Here is a 17,044-nt window from a genome sequence, read left to right on the forward strand (position 1 = left end):
GAGCAATCCTTTTTGAGGATGCTGGACATAAAAACGAAGAAAAGGAACAGACTTTGCTGTGAAAATGACATAAGTGGCACTTACCAAGGTAAAGCCATGCATATCTGAACTGGTCTCTCAAAGGCAACAGCAGAAGTCACACTGATTTGCAGGTGTGTAATTTGTTGGGACTTCATGCACTGTGTTGGTTTTGTTCTGTGAACAAGGTGATGTTCATGCACGGTTAATTTTGTGCACCAGTAAAAAACATATAACTTTGTCTTGAATTTGAAACATGTATTTAATTTTTTTTTCACTAAAGAAGAGTTCGGTGAATGCGCATATGAAACTGGTAGGGTTCGGTACCTCTAACAAGGTTAAGAACCACTGCCTTAAGAGAAGAAATACATGTGAATCGGATACAACACATCTCAGAGGGCAAGAGAACTTTCGAATGTCAGCTGTGATTCTACTTACCGATAGAACTTTGTCCATTTGTCGAATGAGAGTCAACGAGAATGCGGGCTCCCGTGGATGTGATAAAAAAGGTAGCGTGTGCTTTGTATTACCTGGCCGTCGAGTGAAGACTATGGAAAACAGCAAATGCATTTGGACTGGCAAAGCAGACTGCATCAGTTATTGTCTGCCATGTATGTCACGGACTCAACATCTAGGTCCAGAGTATATAAAGTCACCAAAAAGGAATGGACAATGAAAGTGAAGGCAAAAGAGTGAAGAGTGTCCTAATCAGTAATCTAGATCCCTAGATTGACTGATTTAAAATGTTCTTTATCAAATTGTTTACTTTTACATGTCCAATAAAGATGTGATTAATTTATGACGGCTCAGGTGTGATTCACTACAATAGGGCCCCACAGCACACTGGATTCCAGTTCATTAAAATACCACAACACTGGATATTGTTCAGATAAGTTAGACTTAAGAACTTGCACACAAAGCAACACTGGAGGTGACTATGACGTGCGCATTTTCCGTGCATGTGTCCTAGGTCGCATTGCGCGGGCGGAAGGAGGGGGGAGGGAGTCTTAAACGACCATTGTGTGTGTGGACAAGAATAAGGTTAGGTCATACTCGCTTCGAGTGACCGCCGATGATGATGATGATGATGTCTGCTCTTGAACGGGTTTGTACTGAAAATAAAATGTTGCTGTATTTGAAGTGCAATGACAATAAAGTTCCATTCAATTCCATTACAGAATATAATGGAGTGAAGGCTGAGGTGTGCACTACTGGCACACCTCTGCCTTTGCTTTTGAAGAATCCTCCATCAAGTCTTTTATTGGGCGCCAAACAATCATTCATGCCACACCCACTTCAAGTCCACTACTTTTACTACTTTTCGGAACGCCAAGGAAGGTACCGTAACAAACAGAACACAACAAGATCTTCTCAGAGGACAATACTATTGAAAGAAAACCTGGATGTATTTAGAGTACAACTTGATTCGCAGTCTTAGGGCTGTTTTCGACGAAGGATTTTTATAGTCTAATCTGTTTCGTTAGATTTCGCCTATAGTCAACAAGCGGCAAACTCTTTGGCGTCGTTTAAAAAAAATGTTTTATACTTTTTTTAAAGCACAGTTCATAAGGATGCCCACAAATAAACAGATTGTGACGATATGTAGTACTATACACTGGTCACTAGGAGACAGTAATGTCAGATAGATGTGGATACAGTACTTGTCACACCGCGGTGAGGGAAGTCCTGTTTTGGGGTTGTCTGGCGAACTTCCTGTTTTATGTTGAAAGTCTAATCCTCCTCTCGTTTCAGCCCTCATGTGTACATCGTCCTCGTCTTCCCCCGTCTTGTTGCCAGAGTATATCCTCTCACCGTGTACCTCCAGCCGTCTTCCACAGTCTTGTCCAAGTTGCTAAGTATTGCCTTGCTTTATTCCTTGATGTATTTGTACCCTCTGAAGAAGAGTGATTTTGATTTGCTAAAGTTTTTGGTCAGTTTAAAAAAAACAACTAATTTCATAGCTTCCCTTTTCCCTCCTCTTGGAGTGCTTTAATTTGTAGTTTTCTTAGGTCTTTATGGTGTAGGTTCTGTTTATAGCTTTTTGTCTCCTTCTCTTCGTGAGCGATTTTCTTTTGGTGTAGCTAATCATAGATTGTTGTTTTTTGTTATTAGATCAGTGTAGATTTTGCTATTGCCATTTTTCCTCCCTCGGGAAGGATTTTCTGTTTATTGATTTGCGCCCTGTGCTACATTTCTTTTGATTGTTACTCTAGTGCAGTGGTTCTTAACCTTGTTGGAAGTACGGAACCCCACCAGTTTCATATGCGCATTCACCAAACCCTTCTTTGGTGAAAAATAAAATGTTGTTTTTTTTCAAATTCAAGACAAAGTTATATGTTTTTGGTAACACTTTAGTATGGGGAGCATATTCTAAGTAACAAAGACCTAATTTAGAGTTTTTTGGACACTAGGGCAACATATTAACAAAGACTTAATTTTGAGTTATTTGGTTAGGGTTAGAGGGTTAGGGCCAGGGTTAGAGGGTTAGGGTTATAATAAGGCCATGCCGAATAAGGCATTAATAAGTACTTAGTAATGATTAATTAAGAGCCAATATGTTACTAATTTGCATGTTAATAAGCAACTAATTAATGGTGAATATGTTCCCCATACTAAAGTGTTACCATGTTTTTTTACTGGTGCACAAATTGAAACGTGCATTAACATCACCTTGTTCAAAGAACAAAACCAACACAGTGCATAAACTCACAACAAATTACACACCTGCAAATCAGTCTGACTTCTGCTGTTGTCGTATCCGTACTACACCGATAGGGATAAGTTTTTATTTACACGATGAGTCGGGTGTGTTTTGACCTCCGCCGAAACTCTGAGCCCGACTCACCGAACCCCTAGTATTCAATCAAACCCAGGTTAAGAACCACTGCTCTAGTGTATCGAGTCTAGAGTTCATAGCCATTTGTTTATTCACTCTGTCTGAAGAGGGTTCCTAGAAACTGTAGAACAAAAGCCTGCGTCAATCTTTCCCCGTCTGCAACTGAGTCCTCATTCTTGCCAAAATCTAACAGTGCTAGAGAAAGTAGAAAAAAGGAACTCGATGTTAATGTGACTCTTCCGAAAGTTAGTAAAAAAAACGTATAAATGAATACGGTCTTCCATTGAAGAGAACAAAACACACATCTCACTTCGTCCACCTCAAAGATAAAAGCTAAAAGACCCAGACAATAAACGCAGTGGAGATTGAATCGTTTCGTGAGGGCCAATGATCAGCCTGATCTGGCAGAGCACCAAGAAGACGACCAAACTTGACTTGAAGAAGTAAAAGTTGTAACAAGGTTTCCGTAGGCCACCCTGTGGAAGGATCACTACCGTTGCCAGGGTGGAGCAGTCAGGCAGGACAGGTCGACTGCGAGGTTGATGCACAAATCAGACTCCATAGAAATGTATTTTCGAATAGTCGACTATTTTAAGACTCCCCTACACACATCCATTATTTTCTAAATAGCTGGCAAAACATGTGAGTAGCAAGATAATTGGGTCTTGCCTACTGTGGCTGTGGTAGTATCAGGTTCTGGGTCATGAGTACCAGGGAGCCGTGGTTTAATTAGGGGAAAACATGAGTTCCAAATTGTTCTGTGACATTCTGAAACAGAAACGGGGCCGTATGGCAGTTTTCCAATATCATAATGGGCTCAAACATCTCCGAGATAACAAGCGCCTTGTTGAGGCAGCTTAAGGTGATGGCGTGACCAAGTTAATCTCCAGACCAGAACCCAACTAAGCACCTGTGGGGCTTCTCAAGCAGGCCAAAGGTGGAGGTGATCCACCCGCTCCACCAGTGTCATCTAGTAGGATTGGAAGTGGACTCCAGTAAGGACATATGCATCTCTGGTGAATTCCAGAACCAGGAGGATTAAGGCAGTGCTAGATAACAATGGAACTAACACTAAAAATTGACACTTTAGACATAGATGTGTTCACTGTGACGTTTCAGTTTTTGTCGCCAGCTATTTGAGCAATAATGGACAATAAATACAGTCGTGGTCAAAAGTTTACATACACTTGTAAAGAACATAATGTCATGGCTGTTTTGGGTTTCCAATCATTTCTACAACTCTTATTTTTTTGTGATAGAGGGATTGGAGCACATACTTGTTGGTCACAAAAAACATTCATGAAGTTTGCTTCTTTTATAAATTTATTACGGGTCTACTAAAAATGTGAGCAAATCTGCTGGGTCAAAAGTATACGTACAGCAATGTTAATATTTGCTTACATGTCCCTTGGCAAGTTTCACTGCAATAAGGCGCTTTTGGTAGCCATCCACAAGCTTCTGTTTGAATTTTTGACCACTCCTCTTGACTAAATTGGTGCAGTTCAGCTAAATTTGTTAGTTTTCTGACATGGACTTGTTTCTTCAGCATTGTCCACACATTTAAGTCAGGACTTTCTGAAGACCATTCTAAAACCTTCATTCTAGCCTGATTTAGCCATTCCTTTACCACTTTTGACGTGTGTTTGGAGTCATTGTCCTGTTGGAACACCCAACTGCGCCCAAGACCCAACCTCTGGGCTGATGATTTTAGCTTGTCCTGAAGAATTTGGAGGTAATCCTCCTTTTTCATTGTCCCATTTACTCTCTGTAAAGCACCAGTTCCATTGGCAGCAAAACAGGCCCAGAGCATAGTACTACCACCACTATGCTTGATGGTAGGCCTGGTGTTCCTGGGATTAAAGGCCTCACCTTTTCTCCTCCAAACATATTGCTGGGTATTGTGGCCAAACAGCTCCATTTTTGTTTAATCTGACCACAGAACTTTCCTCTAGACCAGGGGTGTCAAACGTAAGGCCCGAGGGCCGGATCAGGCCCGCAAAAAGGTTTAATCCGGCCCGCGGGATGAGTTTGCTAAGTATAACAATTTACCTGGAATTTTTTAATGAAAGAAACAGCTGTTCTAAATGTGTCCACTTGATGTCGCAATAGCAATTCTTTGTATCTTTGTAGATGATGCTACATATGTACAAAAATAAAATAAACCACATGATGTTAGTACATCAGTTAAAGAAAATGATCAAACTACATAAATAACATACTGTAATTTGATTTTGATATACATTTTTTTATCTTGATTGATTTCAAATGAACACCAATGAGTTGACTGATGAACATTATCACATAATTTATTCAAAGAATATAAATAACAAAAAAATAAAGATAGAATACTATTAACCACAACATGTACCGGTAAGTGTAAAAAAAACCCAACAAAAACATTATGATTTGTAAATTTTCAGAGAAATCAAAGAAAACAATCTGAAGTTGTCTTTATTTTTAGGTTATCGTGCCGTGATTTTACCAGTCCGGCCCACTTGGGAGTAGATTTTTCTCCATGTGGCCCCCGATCTAAAATGAGTTTGACACCACTGCTCTAGACGGTCTTATCTTTGTATGTATGTATACTTTTGACCCAGCAGATTTGCTCACATTTTCAGTAAACTCATAATAATTCATAAAAGAAGCAAACTTTATGAATGTTTTTTGTGACCAACAAGTATGTGCTCCAATCACTCTATCACAAAAAAATAAGAGTTTGAGAATTTATTGGAAACTCAAGACCACGACTGTATATACTGCTATATAAGCTGTACACTGACTAACATAAAATATACCCAAGTTTCATTTAAATTGTATTTTCATTTGAGAAGATAATGTATTGCTTGCTCAAATGTGAGAAATATACTCACATTTGTGGAAAAAAACTAGACGTAAGCAATTGTAAAACAGTGGTTTTCACATATTTTACAAAAATTATGTCTGTTTTTTTACACTAATTTAGTATGATTAAACACATGATGGTAAATCAGTATATGTGCTTTTTTAAATTAAGTATGTCTCCAAAATAAACCCCCATAGTGCCAAGTAAATGTGTAGCATACACTCATGGTCCAATCAAAGTCAACGAGAGCCCTAGAATCCATTAGTTTCTAGTGTATGAACGGTAAGGCTCGCCAAATTATCAAGAGTAATATGAAGCTTACCGGCTGTCCTCTGTAATTTGTAAAGAGCTTGGTCTTGTACAGATGGAATTTCTTCACACTACATGCGCTGAAAGCGCTGCTTTCTGACGGCCACTTTAAAGTCACACAGTACGCTCAAATTGCCCTGAAGAAGCTTCCATCTCATATTCCAAGCTAATGTTAAAGGCCTACTGAAATTATTTTTTTTTATTTCAACGGGAATAGCATATCCATTCTATGTGTCATACTTGATCATTTTGCGATATTGCCATATTTTTGCTGAAAGGATTTAGTATAGAACGACGACGATAAAGTTCGCAACTTTTGGTCGCTGATAAAAAAAAGCCTTGCCTATACCGGAAGTAGCCTGACGTCACAGGAGGAAGGATTCCTCACATTTCCCCATTGTCTCTGACCGTAACTTAGGTACAAGGGTTCATTAGATTCCACACTCTCTCCTTTTTCTATTGTGGATCACGGATTTGTATTTTAAACCACCTCGGATACTATATCCTCTTGAAAATGAGAGTCGAGAACGCGAAATGGACATTCACAGTGACTTTTATGTCCACGACAATACATCGTTGAAGCTCTTTAGCTACGGAGCTACCGTGATAGCATCAGGCTCAAATGCAGATAGAAACAAGATAAAAAAACCCTGACTGGAAGGATAGACAGAAGATCAACAATACTATTAAACCATGAACATGTAAATACACGGTTAATAATTTCCAGCTTGGCGAAGCTTAACAATTGAAGCTAACTTAGCTACGGAGCTAACGTGATAACATCAGGCTCAAATGCAGATAGAAACAAAATTTAAAAAAACCCTGACTGGAAGGATAGACAGAAGATAAACAATACTATTAAACCATGAACATGTAAATACACGGTTAATAATTTCCAGCTTGGCGAGGCCTAACAATTGAAGCTAATTTAGCTACGGAGCGGCGGCGGCGGCGGGCGTTATAGCTTTCGACGACACCCCGGCCGCCATCAGAGTCGGCAAGAAACATATATTTCCCCAAAGTTACGTACGTGACACGCACATAGCGACACGCACGTACGGGCGAGCGATCAAATGTTTGGAAGCCAAAGCTGTACTCACGGTAGCGCGTCTTCTATCCAGCTCAAACACAACACAACCTCCTGATGTTGGTGTTGCTGTAGTCCGCCGCTAATACACGATCGCACCTACAACTTTCTTATTTGCAGTCTCCATTGTCCATTAAACAAATTGCAAAAGATTCACCAACACAGATGTCCAGAATACTGTGGAATTGTTCGATGAAAACAGAGCAGTTTGTATGGTGACACATTGGGTCCGAATACTTCCGTTGCCGTCGTGACGTCACGCGCATACGTCATCATACCGGGACGTTTTCAGCCGGATATTTCCCGGGAAATTTAAAATTGCACTTTATAAGTTAACCCGGCCGTATTGGCATGTGTTGCAATGTTAAGATTTCATCATTGATAAATAAACTATCAGACTGCGTGGTCGGTAGTAGTGGGTTTCAGTAGGCCTTTAAGAGAGAAGGAGCGACCAGGCAGTTTGCCAGAGCTTAAAGGGGAACTGCACTTTTTTTAATGGAATTTTGCCTGTCTTTCACAATCATTATGAAAGACATAAATGCATTCTAAATATTAAATAAACATAAATAAAAGTCCACTTACAGCGGAGCCCATGGGAGCTAAACAATTTCGCCCATAAAATCCAATGAACAACCATTGAAAAACTGCCAACAATATTACATTTATATTTTGAGACTTGAATATTAACCAAGTATCAGTGATATTGTTATTATAAGTGCTGACGCAGACAAACTATTTATAGCAGCGTCGTGATAACTACCGTGTGTCCCTATGTTTACATCATCGTGTGGTCTGCTGCTTCCTTGCTCCCAGGAAGTTTATTCTAGATCATAAATCATGCATTTCACCTGGACAGAAGCCGCTGAGGAGGTATTCCGAAAAGTTGGTACACTTTGACAGACATTTAGGACCCGAAAATGGCCAGAACGACACGAAAATACATGTCTTTGTGAGGATTATGAGGCATTCTTCACCTAAATGGGAATATATGAACATCCCAGCAGTCGGCATCCTAATAACAGCAGACCTTGTATAGTAAGTGATGTTTTATGTTTGTTGGCTCTCCTGAAGTCTGCAGTGAGTAATAATCAGTGATGAGGGGAGGAAAAAAAGCAAACGTTGTGATGCGTTTTTGAAATTAATGCGCCGCCTATGCTTAAAATGATCAAAATACGTAAATAATAAATGTTATTATAAATGTGCCTGTTACTGCATTACATTTATATTTGTATCATGTATATACAACCTCAGTGAAGGTGTTTGAATGTTTTTTAGGTGGAACTTTTGATCGCATTTGTTTAATATTTAGAATGCATAAAAAAAAAAAACCATCCATTGGCATGTCTTTCATTATGATTGTGAATAGGCAACATTTGTTAAAAAGTGCAGTTCCCCTTTCAAACTGCACATAAGTTGCACAGACAGGACAGTGTTTTTCAACCACTGTGCCGCGGCACAATAGTGTGCCGTGAGATACAGTTTGGTGTGCCGTGGGAGATTATCTAGTTTCACCTATTTGTGGTAAGAATATTTTTTGCAAACCAGTAATTATAGTCTGCAAATGATGTGATGTTATTGAGTGTCGGTGCTGTCTAGAGCTCGGCAGAGTAACCGTGTAATACTCTTCCATATCAGTAGGTGGCAGCAGGTAGCTAATTGCTTTGTAGATGTCGGAAACAGCGGGAGGTAGTGTGCAGGTAAAAAGGTGTATAATGCTTAAACCAAAAATAAACAACAGGTGAGTGCCCCTAACAAAAGGCATTGAAGCTTAGGGAAGGCTATGCAGAACAAGACTAAAACTGAACTGGCTACAAATTAAACAAAAACAGAATGCTGGACGACAGCAAAGACTTACTGTGGAGCAAAGAAGGCGTCCACAATGTACATCCGAACATGACATAACAATCAACAATGTCCCAAAGAAGGATAAAAACAACTGAAATATTCTTGATTGCTAAAACAAAGTAGAAGGGAGAAATATTGCTCAAAGGAAAACATGAAACTGCTACAGGAAAATACCAAAAAAAGAGAAAAAGCCACCAAAATAGGAGCGCAAGACAAGAAGTAAAACACTACACACAGGAAAACAGCAAAAAAGTCAAAATAAGTCAGGGTGTGATGTGACAGGTGGTGACAGTACACCTACTTTGAGACAAGAGCTATAGAGATGCATGCTTGGTTATGCTTTAAAGCAGGGGTGGGCAATTAATTCTTACCGGGGGCCGCATGAGCAACCCGAGCACTGCTGGAGGGCCACATCGACAATATTTCAATTAAATTTTGCTCAATATTATTTTTGATATATACCGTAAGATAAATAATAATAATAATAATAATACTAATTAATAATAATAGTAATACTTCAACATAGTGTGTGTAACAGCATTCCATGACTAATATAAATAAATTAACATTAATAATAAATGACAGTAAAATAAGCACACGTATGACTGAGGAGTCATAGTGTAACTTTGTGTGGTGTTTGAGTTGTCCGACTTTTTGTGTGGCCATAAACGCACCAGTGGTTTAGTGCTATGCGTGTTGGTGACCGATGACAAGTTGGTTTTGGCCTGGTTTGTACGGCAGAAAATGGCTAGTTTTTCGAGATAGAATTGTTTTACTCATGTTTTTGGTGTGGTTATGTCCGAATATAAACAGTTTTGCTCAATAAAGTGATCGATATAATTCCTGTCCTCGAAGCATCTCGATAGACGTTACAATAATTGAACGGTGTTCAATTGAACGGTGTTGACGAACACCGTTAGGGCCGCTTGTTGTCACTGTCACTCAAAGTTGCATTGCCAAATTACACAGAATAAATATGTTTATTTTGTTTAGAATTCAGATGGGATTTGATTTGGTGCGCGGCATATATTTGCTGCGCGCAGCGGACGCTTGAGCAGTGCGCAATTGCGCAGGCGCGCACCTTAGAGGGAACGTTGCTTTGCAGTCCATGTCTTGTTAAAAACACGCCATTCTTCATCAACTTTTCTCTTTTTAGCGTCTCGGGTGTAAACCGTGCATCACTTGTCGCTGCATGTGCACCTTCACTCGCAGGTTACACACGGACACACGCCCATAAATAATACTTTTCAAAATAAAAGCAGCACAGTTGTATTGCGTGCACGACATAGATGTTTTTTCAACTTTATTTTGTAATTTGTGATTGCAGCTGTTCACATTCACTCACAATCACGCACACGCATACGTCCACACGGAAGTAATACAAATAACGATTTTCAAAACAAAAGCAGCACCGTTGTATTGCACACTCGACATAGATACTTTTTAAAATGTATTTTGTAATTTATAATTGGCCTCACGCGGGCCGGACAGGGACGCACAAAGGGCCGGATGCGGCCCGCGGGCCGCAGAATGCCCAGGTCTGCTTTAAAGTCATATCCAACAATTGCAAGAACGACTTTTTACTGTCAACGGAGTTTGGTTTTTTAATGATTTCTGCTGATTTTTTCAATGCAAAAAATGTGCTTTGGCTCAAAAAAGGTTGAAAAATATTGGTCTAACGCAGGCCTGGGCAATTATTTTGACTCGGGGGCCAAATTTAGAGAAATAAATGTGTCCGAGGGCCGGTATATCTATTTTCGAAACCTCACAACAATGTCTGATTGAATGCTAAAAATGTTATGACAGACCACCTTAAAAAACAGAGTGGAATTTTAAATTTTTTTACTGAATGAGACACCCAGAATGTACATGAAAAAAAAGAATGTGGGATTTACGATATTAACTACGGATGATAAAACACTGAATATTGACAACATACAAACATCACACATCCTCTCAATCGACATATTTTACAATCAAACGAAACACAACAAAAATTAAACAAACACAGCGAAATATGAACATGAAGGGTAAAAATCTGATATATCTGAGATATCACTAAGCTTTATAACTTTGTTGTAAAAATCTCCTTCCGCGTCTGTCCCTGACACTCACATTTCAGGCTCAGGAAACACTCTGTGGAAACGCTCCCCACCCACACTGCTTGGTGCCTCGTCTGAGCTGCTGTGACTTACATTACCATAGTAACTAATTAGATGACCATAGTAACTAGTATATACTGCAAAAGCGCAGATTCCAACCATTGAAATACTTTGTATAATTCAAGACTTACGGTCATTAGAAACATCACTGCACATAATAATGTGCAGTAATAATAACGGCTAAGGTTAAAGATCTAAAAAAAAAATTTGGGAATATCCGGCGGGCCGGATTGAAAAGCTTAACGGGCCGCTTGCGGCCCCCGGGCCTTAATTTGCCCAGGTCTGGTCTAACGCATGCGCGGTAATTGTATCAACTGATGTAAACAAAGTCGTGTGAGCACACAGCCGTTGTCCACACCTTCTTGAATTTAACATAAGCACCAGAACTTTGATAATTAAGGTGAGAAACGCTATTAAATTCAAGAAATAATTAAAACATAGCCTCCTCTCCTTTATACCTTGCTCTCATTGCCGTCAATTAAGAGTCTTCAACAAAATGTAAAAGTGATGTTAAATGTTGATTATCAATTTTAGTTATCATTTATTTGCATTTTACACCATTTTTATTTCTGTATAGCTATAAATTAATGCTCACAAAATGTTAACGCAGATTAATCTTGCTATTTATTTTGACCACATGCTCCTTTACCCTGACCACGGATGGTTACCTGAATGGTCACCTGCTGGTTTGACGAGCAGAGGAGCATGTTCGGCAGCGCACAATCACGGACGAGTGAGAGACTCCGACTGATGTGCATGCTGGCAAATTTGAATTCAAAATACACCCCGGCGGTACTTTAGGTAAACTGTTAGCAGGTTTTGAACAAATAAATAACGTGCATTCAAGTTGAACATTTAAAATATGATCGTGTACATTCTGAGGATAAAATCCCAGCAGGCACAAGACATTAAAACAACGTTGACAACTTGTTGAATTACGTCCTGACGTTGAGAAACTCAAACCTAACGCTGGAACAACATGCTTTTTGACGACGTTTAATCAATGACCGGTTCTGACGTTGATTTGACCATTGAATTTTGGTCATTTTCCAACCAACATTTTACAACACAAACCTAACGTTGAAACAACATTCTTTTTGATGTTTATTCAATGTCAGGTTGTGACGTTGATTTGACCATTGACATTTGGTCTTGTTTCAAAGTCAGTTTTAAAGCACATGTGTCAATCAATTACAAATCATTGATAAATCAACGTTTTATCAATGTCTTCTGCCGGCTGGGATTGTGTTTGTTTCCAAATATTGTCTTTTTAAGAATTTCATTTAAATGCACACAAGCAATTTACTGTGATTAATCATAATTGATGATTAATCAACACACAAAAGTGTATATAATCTGTTTTTTAAAAATATTAATTTAAAAGCACTGTACTTTAAACTTTCTCTATACAAAGTGTTTTGTCTTAATTATTTTGGGGTTTCTGGAACAGATTCATTAGATCAGGCCTGGGCAATTATTTTGACTGGGGGGGGGGGCACATTTAGAGAAAATAATGTGTCTGGGGGCTGGTATATCTATTTTTAGGAACATTAATACAAAACCTCACAATAATGTCTGATTGAAAGCTAAAAATGTTATGACAGACCGACTTAAAAAACGGAATGGAATGTTACATTTCTTTACTGAATGAGACCTAGAATGTACATGAAAATAAAGAATTTGGGATTTACAATATTAACTATGAAGGATAAAACACTGAATATTGACAACATATGAGCGTCACGCCCCCTCTCCATCCACATATTTTACAATCAACAAAAATGCAACAAACAGCGAAATATGAACACGAAGGGTAAAAAAAACCCCACCTACAATCTGATATATTTGATACATCACTAAGCTTTAGAACTTTGTTGTAAAAATCTCCTTCCACGTCTGTCCCTGACACCCACATTTCAGACTCTGTGGAAACGCTTGGTACCTGGTCTAAGCTGCTGTGACTTACATTACCATAGTAACTAATTAGATGACCATAGTAACTAATTAGATGACCATAGTAACTAATTAGATGACCACAGTAACTAATTAGATGACCATAGTAAGTAATTAGATGACCATAGTAACTCATTAGATGACCATAGTAACTAATTAGATGGCCATAGTAACTCATTAGATGACCATAGTAACTAATTAGATGACCATAGTAACTAGTATATCATGCAGATTCCAAGCATTGAAAGACTTAGTATAGTTGAAGACTTACGGTCATTAGAAAACATGACTGCACATCCTAATGGCAGCTACACTTTACATCTTAAACATCTAAATAAATGACTTGGGAATGTCCGGCGGGCCAAATTGAAAAGCTTAATGGGCCGCATGCGGCCCCCGGGCCTTAATTTGCCCAGGTCTGAATTAGATTGACATTGTTTCCCATGAGAAAAAAGTTTAGGTTTTTACACAATTGGGTTTTTAACTGACCTTTTGGGATGGTTTGATAAGGTAAGGTAAGGTTATAGCATGCAAAATATTATATAGTGATTTTAAAATTAAAATCAACCTCAGATGCACATATTTGAATGCATTGGTTTCCTTTATATCTTGCATGTTTGTGAACATGGCCGTAACTACCATTGAGGACACAGAGGTAATGCCCCCTGTATTTTTTTTTAAGTAACGAAAAGAAGATTATACAACTGACTGCAAATATACTTTGTGTAGGACATTGTGTGCGCTGTACAACACCATGAGGTAGATCATCCTCTCTCAATATACAAAACCCAAAACCAGTGGAGTTGGTTAGTTACTGACAGTGGTTTTCTGAAGTGTTCCTGAGCCCATGTGGTGATATCCTTTACACACTGATGTCGCTTTTTGATGCAGTACCGCCTGAGGGATCCAAGGTGCGTAATATCATGGCTTACGTGCAGGGATTTCTCCAGATTCTCTGAACCTTTTGATGATATTACGGAGCGTAGATGGTGAAATCCCTAAATTCCTTGCAATAGCTGCTTGAGAAATGTTGTTCTTAAACAATTTGCTCAGACATTTGTTGACAAAGTGGTGACCCTCGCCCCGTCCTTGTTTGTGAATGACTGAGCATTTCATGGAAGCTGCTTTTATACCCAATCATGGCACTCACCTGTTCCCAATTAGCCTGTTCACATGTGGGATGTTCCAAATAAGTCTTTGATGAGCATTCCTCAACTTTCTCACTCTTTTTTGCCACTTATAAGGCGCACTGCCGATGAATGGTCTATTTAAAAAAAACATTTTTTCATATACTGTATGAGGCACACCGGATTATAAGGCGCTATAAAGAAGTCATATTATTATTATTTTTTTCTAAATGTAAAAGACTTCCTTGTGGTCTACATAACATGTAATGGTGGTTCTTTGCTCAAAATGTTGCATAGATGATGTTTTACACACCATCTTCAAGTCACTTTCTGACAGTCTCTTCAGGATGCACCATTTTGTGGGCGGTCTTATTTACGTGCCTCCACTTGGACAGCGTCTTCTCCCCGTCATCTTTGTTGTAGCGGTGTAGCGTGCAAGGACGGGAGTAGAAGAAGTGTCAAAAGATGGAGCTAACTGTTCTAATGACATTCAGACTTTACTTCAATCATTAACGGAGTAGCATCTCCTCATCCGGAAACAACAACACCGGAAATGTGTCCCGTGAAAAACCGTCCGACCGGAACTCTAATAACTAAAGTTCCTTGGGTGAATAATGTAAACTCACTACACCGGTATGTTTTAGTGCGTTCATGGTGAGTTTACTGACAGATATAAGTAAGAACTTTACACTATTTTATATTAGAAATGGCAACAGTGGAGGATGAATGTCAGATAACAAGAAGATAGAGGAAAAGAAGAAGATTATCGACTACAATTTTTCAGGACTTATGCAGATCCCAAATAAAGATCAGCAGGTACCAGAAGGTAAGAAAAGTTGCTTTTGCATAATATTGCGAAACAAAACGGCAGATAATATGTCTTACCTTATACACACACCATAATAATACTCCTATGCTGAAGCACATCAAACGGTGCAACCTACACGTTTTGTTTGACCGCCATCTACTGGTCACACTTAACAATACACCATGTACCAAATAAAATTGCTTTGAAGTGGGTAAGCTCAACCAAACTAATTCCTTACATTAGGCGTACCGGGCTTTAAGGCGCACTGTCGATTTTTGAGAAAATTAAAGGATTTTCAAGTGCGCCTTATTGTCTGAAAAATACGGTATTCTAAAAAGACACGTATATTTACTTTTGCACTGTCGAGTTTTGAGAATAAAAAAAAAAAGATTTTAAGTGCGACTTATAGTCCGGAAAATACGGTACCTAAATATAGAATAAATACATAAAACAAAAGAAAATACACTAAAATCAGACAACTTTCATGCTGGTTTAAAAACCAAGGAGTATAAATATGTTTTAAGACGCGATTTAAAACTCATTAAAGAGGGAGCCGTTCGAATAGTAATCAATAAAATCAGTCAATCAAAGTTTACTTATATAGCCCTTAAAGGCCTACTGAAACCCACTACTACCGACCACGCAGTCTGATAGTTTATATATCAATGATGAAATCTTAACATTGCAACACATGCCAATACGGCCGGGTTAGTTTACTAAAGTGCAATTTTAAATTCCCCGCGAAATATCTGCTGAAAACGTCTTGGTATGATGACGCTGCGGATGTGACGTCACGAGTTAGACAGGACATTTTAGTCCAGCACCGCGGCCAGCTTAAAGTTGTCAGTTTTCATCGCAAAATTCCACATGATTCTGGACATCTGTGTTGGCGAATCTGTTGCAATTTGTTCATTGCATTATGGAGAAAGAAGCTGAGCAAGCAAAGAAGAAAGTTGTCGGTGCGAAGCGGAGTATTTTGCGAGGGAAGTCAGCAACACAACACAGCCGGTGTTTCATTGTTTACATTCCCGAAAGATGCAGTCAAGATCGAAGAACTCGGACAACAGAAACTCTTACCAGGAGGACTTTGACTTCGATACACAGACGCCTGTAGAGAACTGGGACAACACAGACTCTTACCAGGATTACTTTGATTTGGATACACAGACGCAGACGCGGTACCGTGAGTACGCAGCTGCGCTTCCAAACATTTGATCGCTTGCCCGTACGTGCGTGTCACGTACGTAACTTTGGGTAAATATATAAGCTTTATGAACCTTGGTTTAGGTGAACGGTCCTTTGGGCTGAGTGATTGTGTGTGTTGTGCAGGTGTTTGAATTGTATTGGCGGGTTATATGGACGGGAGTTAGGAGCTAGGAGCTAGGAGCTAGCATAAAAAACACCTAGGTGTTTGTTATGCGGGATTAATTTGTGGCATATTAAATATAAGCCTGGTTGTGTTGTGGCTAATAGAGTATATATATGTCTTGTGTTTATTTACTGTTGTAGTCATTCCCAGCTGAATATCAGTTCCCACCCGGCTCTCACAGCATCTTCCCTATCTGAATCGCTTCCACTCCCCACTAGTCCTTCACTTGCACTTTCCTCATCCACAAATCTTTCATCCTCGCTCAAATTAATGGGGAAATTGTCGCTTTCTCGGTCCGAATCGCTCTCACTTCTGGCCGCCATCACTGTAAACAATAGGGAACTTTGCGGAAATGTTTAACTGACGACGTCACGCTACTTCCGGTAAAGGCAAGGCTTTTTTTTGTCAGATACCAAAAGTTGCGATCTTTATCGTCGTTGTTCTCTATTAAATCCTTTCAGCAAAAATATGGCAATATCGCGAAATGATCAAGTATGACACATAGAATAGATCTGCTATCCCCGTTTAAATAAAAACATTTCATTTCAGTAGTCCTTTAATCACGGGTGTCTCAAATGGCTGCACAAGCCACAATGACATCCTGGGCTCAGATCCCACATCAGGGCAAGAAAAAACTCAACCTAATGGAATGACAATGAGAAACCTTGGAAGGGACCGCAGATGTTGG

General features: G+C 39.2%; 1 protein-coding gene across 1 annotated transcript in view; it reads left to right on the forward strand.

Moving 5' to 3' along the window:
• The first annotated feature begins 1,774 nt into the window (after positions 1–1,774).
• The window catches only part of aadac (arylacetamide deacetylase), a 44,221-nt gene continuing 28,951 nt past the window's right edge, over positions 1,775–17,044 (forward strand). Inside the window, exon 1 of the mRNA XM_062060286.1 lies at positions 1,775–1,874. The gene's annotated coding sequence lies outside the window, so the exon portion shown is untranslated. The remainder of the gene's footprint in view (positions 1,875–17,044) is intronic.

This window comes from Entelurus aequoreus, linkage group LG10 (assembly GCF_033978785.1).
Source record: "Entelurus aequoreus isolate RoL-2023_Sb linkage group LG10, RoL_Eaeq_v1.1, whole genome shotgun sequence".
In the NCBI taxonomy this organism is placed as follows: domain Eukaryota; kingdom Metazoa; phylum Chordata; class Actinopteri; order Syngnathiformes; family Syngnathidae; genus Entelurus; species Entelurus aequoreus.